General features: G+C 45.2%; 1 pseudogene; it reads left to right on the top strand.

The window, feature by feature from the left end:
- The first annotated feature begins 2,268 nt into the window (after window positions 1-2,268).
- On the top strand, window positions 2,269-4,970 carry LOC111826547 (annotated as a pseudogene).
- Window positions 4,971-5,454: the final 484 nt, after the last annotated feature.

The following is a 5,454-nucleotide window of genomic DNA, read 5'->3' as shown; positions in this document are numbered from 1 at the left end:
CTCTGCGGGCTCCCTGTCTCACCCCCCTCCCAGATGGACTGGAGGGAGTGGGTGGAATACACAGGCTGTTCTCCTGTCACAAACTGTAATGCATCTGTTCTCTGGTGCTTTCCGTGAGCAGCAAGAGTAAGACGTTCCCGCAGGGGCCTGAGGAGCCCCGCCAGAAACTGAATAGTGTCCGTGGAAGCTCTTAGGCTCTCCTCCTGCCTTCAATCAGGCATAAACTTAAGCAGTCCTATATGGACAAGGCATGCTTTTATATTGAAATATAACAAGGATTATTGACATGTCTTCTTTTGGGTAATTATGATGTTTTCATGTACTAGTGTAGCAGTGTACTCAAGTCCTTTTGTCTTTTTGCAACAGAGATAAGCGATTACTAACAGAATCTTGGAACATTGTTATCAGGACTGCTATGTCTTTGGGATTTATGAATAACCAAAGTTTCTAAGAAATTCACTTCTGGCAAATTCCACATTCCAGTTAATGATATCCTGTCCCGGTCGCAGTGCCTCTCGGTTTCAGAAATGGAGAAACGAAAGGAAGACTGTTGCTGATATTTAGACGTCTCATCCGCAATAACATGGAAAACAGAAGCTCTTTCAGATGCACAGATTTCTGTAGGTTGTACTCAACTCTCACCCTCTCCACTCCGCACTGCACCGCTCTACCTCCTGAGCGATCCTGGTTCATTCTGGTGGGTAGCCCCTCAGGGACCGTTTATAAATTAAAACTCTGGTTCAAATGGATTCTGATTTGGTTTTTGGTAGTCAGACCTGGCATCCCTTCCAAATTTGGCTCCATTTTCTCGATTGCATTTGCTGCTCATTCTTTCTGCTTTCTTTTTATTAGATTTTCCAAAGTAAAACTTCCCACAGTTAAGTCTGTGGTCTGGTAATTTATCACAAATATTCTTGAAATTGCCTCATTAAAAGGGGGCATTTCAAGCTGAAACCTAAGCGTCTGTTACCACAGTAACCACCACCAACTATTCAGAAGTGCCTGCTTACAGCAGAGAGGTGAGGGTTGCTGTTGACAGGAGAAGGTCGAAGGCAGGCAACTAAAGACTATGGGCAACGTGAAAGGCTTGTGGACCGATGTGAAATTTTCGAGCTTGACTTGGATATCCTCCTATGCAATAAGACAGAGTAAGCTGGTGCCATATTCCTGAATTCTCTACATCATGCAGTTTAGGAAATTTGGGAACTGGAAGTCTTTTCACAATCAGATTACTGAGGGGAGTTTAGATTCAAAATTTGTAACTTGAAACTTACTTGATCACACTTTCCGTGTTCACATTTACCTCTCTGTGCCTCAAGTAATCAATTTCAAAAATGGGCAAGAAGGTGGGGAGAGGATGAATTGTGTAAAGGGGGCCAAATATGTGGTAATTTATTAGGGAAACTAGACTTTTGGTGGTGAGCATGCAATAGAGTGTATGGATATTGAATTATAATGCTGTACACTTGAGATTTATATAATGTTATTATTAACCAACTAGAGGCCCGGTACATGAAATTTGTGCAAGAGTGGGCCTTCCTTCCCCCTGCTGCCGGCACCGGCTTCCCTCAGGCTCCCTCACAGCCCTGGCTTCATCCAGAAGGTCGTCCAGAGGATGTCTGATCTAATTAGCATATTATGCTTTTATTATTATAGATGTTACCTCAAAATATTCTTGTTACCAGGTTATTAGTGAGGCAATAACAGTGAAGACTCTTTGTAAACAAGGTGCTACATCTATGCAGGCTAATACCCGTGATTTGAACCTACAATTGTCCTCTAGAATCTCTTCTGGATCGCCATCAGTCAATCTTCTCGCTCAAAGAAAAGACAGCTCCTCCAATAGAGAGAAGCGTCACACTAATCTTATTGATTGCTTTTTCCAAGCCAGGATACTCCAGTCTTGCCATCATTCACAGGGCCTGTTTTACAGGAGTGAACACTGGCTGTTCTTGAAGTGCTGCAAAGGTGGTTTTAAAAAAACAAAGTATATGAGATAAATAATGAAGGTTACAAGGAGTAGAAATTACATTGCTTCACCTTCTGTTTCCTTTGCCTTTTCAGTTGCAATTTCGGATAGAATGTTAAAGAGACAATCAGGAGTGGCAACAACCTGTATTAAAAAAGGGAGAAACGTCAGGTCAGGTAATATATATGAGAAATGCTGGCAGATCTACTTTTAAAATGTCGTTATATGCTTGGGAGTATTTTGTATGCATTGCTTTCTTGGTAGAACTATGACGCATTAAATCAATAGATTAGACAAATATGACAGAAGAAAAAGTACATCTTGGTGAACAAAGTGTGAGGGATACAGACATGGTGAAGGAGACAATATTGCAGTGTTGACATTCTTATGACCACAAGAGAGAGGGCTGCACTGGGGTGGAGTCTCGGTAGGAATTCTTCCGAAGCACTGTAACTGGAATCATGGAGAAGGGGTTGTGTTATGGATAGAAGTGGATGCATTTAAATCTGCCAGATCTAGAACTTCTTGGGCACTGCCCCCTTTTGTGGTTTCTCTTATTAGCACAACTGCCATCAGAAGACATAATTAAAGCATTAGTGACTCATTCATGCACCTGCATGAAGGAAGGGTAGGCAGGGCTCATTCTTCAGGTGGTCATAAGTTGGCAGTTGGCTATGTCAAAAATTGTTTTAAATTCCCATCTTCTCACCAAGTGGGTAGGGAGTCCAACCTTCCCAGAGATTGGGAGAGGGGGTGTATGTGGAGGAGTTCCCGGAATGTTGAAAATATTCAGATGTTCCAATCAGAATGGGTTCACCATCAAAGAGAGTTCTTGCACATGTTTTGAGAAAAGACAGACAAAACAATTCCACACAAAATTGCTAGTTAATGAGAAATCTTCAAAAACATACCTTTTACTGTTTACAGCTCAGACCTTATAAATCACAAAATGTAGTTTCATACTGTAGTGTAAGACCTATAGAGTAACATGGGTATTGATGTCAGCTGTAAATACAGTTCTTTATTATGATTGCAGCTTGCTCTTCCTAAAATTAAATTCAGCATTTGTTGAATTTAAGTTTAGCTTGGCTTACTTTTCTGCCAAATAAAATATAAGTATACTGGATATAGGACTGCGTTGGGTTTCTTTTCAACATCAACCCAAAATTTGAATGTTCTTAATGTTTATTATTAAACTTTCATGCAAAAACAAAATGATAATATTTAAGGGCATCGTCTCTGGCAAGATAGACCTAGTTCAGATCTTGACTATGCCACTTACTTGATCCCTAATCCTCACTAATCTGTAAAAATTGGGTGACAAAAATGCTCATCCCATATGGCAGTGATGAGGTTTAAAGAAGCTCACAGATGCAGACTGTATTAGGGTACAGGCATGCATGGGAGTTGTTGTGGGTTTGATTCCAGACCCCCTCACTATAGAGGGTCGTACACCGAAATGAGTTGCGATCTTTTTCCTGGTGGATGGCCTTGCCTTCAATTTGTAAAAAAGCACAATATCTGTGAAGTGCAACAAAGTGAAGGGCATGCCTGCCCTGGCCGGTTGGGTCAGTTGGTTGAGCATCGTCCTGTGCACTGAAAGGCCGCTGGTTCGATCCCAGTCAGGGCACATAACCAGTTTTCGAGTTTGATCCCTGATCAGGGTACATGTGGGAGGCAACCCATCAATGTTTCTCTGTCGCTCTTCCTCTCTTCCCTCCCTCTCCCTTCCTCTTTCTCTAAAACAAACAAACAAACAAACAAACAAAAAAGCGAAGGGTATGACTGCTTTTCCATAGCTTTAATATGTAATACTCATTCTCCTCACCCAAGTTTTGAACCAGTTAAGAAATAGACAATTAAGAAGCAAGCCCCCCTTTCTCGGGTCAGTAACATTGCAGGTGGGCGTGGGGCGGGGCGTGGGGGGAGGGGCAGTGCGCTTGGCCTCTCCACTTCCCCGGGAGCCCCCTCTCCCTTCTCCGCGCACCCCTCCTCCCTCCCCTCTCCCTTCTCACGCGGCGCCCCCCCGCGGCCTGCGGCTGTCTGCTCTCTGCTGGACCACGCTCCCTCCCAGGGGCGTCCTCCTACCCGCCAGGCGGCCTCCAGCGGCCTCACCCACTGCGCTGCGCCTCCCGCAGGATCTGGAGAGCAGGTGAGTCTGGTTCCTGGTCAGCGCCACCTCTGGGGCTACTGTTCTGGGGCCTCTGACCCCCTGGAAGCAATCGCGTGGTGGACTGTGGCTGCACGTGGACGCCGCCTGGGGTGGAAGCGTCCTGCTGTCCCAGACACAGACATCTCCTGGGTGGGATCCAGAGGGCTGACTCCCTGGCCTGGACCCCCACGAGCTCCTCACAGCAGCCTGCAGCGCTCAGCTCTTCTCCGTGACACCACCCATCTGCTCAAGCGCCGTCGCGGGTCCCAGGCCAGCTGCCTCTTCCAGCAGGACAAGTGCTACGATGTGGGAGACAAGGTGGCGCAGTGTGGCCGCCACGTGGACTGTCTGAAGTTGTGGCTCATGTGGAAGGCACAGGGCGGGAAGGGCTGGAGCTGCTGCCCACCAGGCCTTTGCCCTTGTCCTGTACCTCAATGTGTGTCTCTGGTTTGTGCCTCCCAGTCTGCAGGGCAAGCAGGAGAGTCTGGGTTACAGTGACAGGCTGGCTGAGGTGGCCCCGGTACTCATGGAGCGCATGGTGAAGGAGGGCTCCATGATGGCTGGCTACCAGCCCCATGGGACCCGGGGCAACTTTTCCGCTTGATCGTGGCCAGCCCCGCGCTGACCCAGGCTGATCTGGACTTCCTCCTCAACCAGCTGGAACGGCTAGGCCAGGGCCTCCTCCTCCTCCTCCTTTTCACTGCTGGCCTTGACCCCTCCTTCATCCCCTCTGGCTCTGTGTATTCCCTCCCTGTGTTCTCAAGACCAATCTTTTTAGGAAACAGAGTGGCTGTAATAATGTTTATATCCTTTGACCTACTAACTCTCTTATTAAATATTCGATATTAGGAGAATGCTTAATAAACTCTAGCATATCCTTATGATGGCATGTTAGTCTGCCTTTAGAATTATGTTTACAAAGAGGGTGTTTATTGATATGAGAAAAAATAGTTTTAATATAATGTTGAAAAATCTGGATACAGTACTTTGTATATTATAATATCTGAGCTATATTTAAAAATACATAGAAAAAGACTGCTGAAATACGCCAAAATGTTACAGTTTTACCTCAAATAGTATTATAGGCAATTTAAAAATTAACTTTTTACCCTGGCCGGTGTGACTTGGTTGGGCATTGTCCCATGCACCGAAAGGCTGCCGGTTTGATTCCTGGTAGGGGGTGTGCAAGAGGCAGCCGATGGATGTTATGCTCTCATATCAATGTTCCTCTCTCCCTCTCTCTTTCTCTAAAAAATAAAAATAAATTTAACTTAAAAAATATATACAATTAAGAAATAGACACAAATAAGGCAGATAGGAGACACTATCATTG

The sequence above is a fragment of the Myotis lucifugus genome, unplaced genomic scaffold, assembly GCF_000147115.1.
Source record: "Myotis lucifugus unplaced genomic scaffold, Myoluc2.0 scaffold_89, whole genome shotgun sequence".
NCBI classification, from domain to species: Eukaryota; Metazoa; Chordata; class Mammalia; order Chiroptera; family Vespertilionidae; genus Myotis; species Myotis lucifugus.
This window is presented reverse-complemented; position numbering and strand designations above follow the sequence as displayed.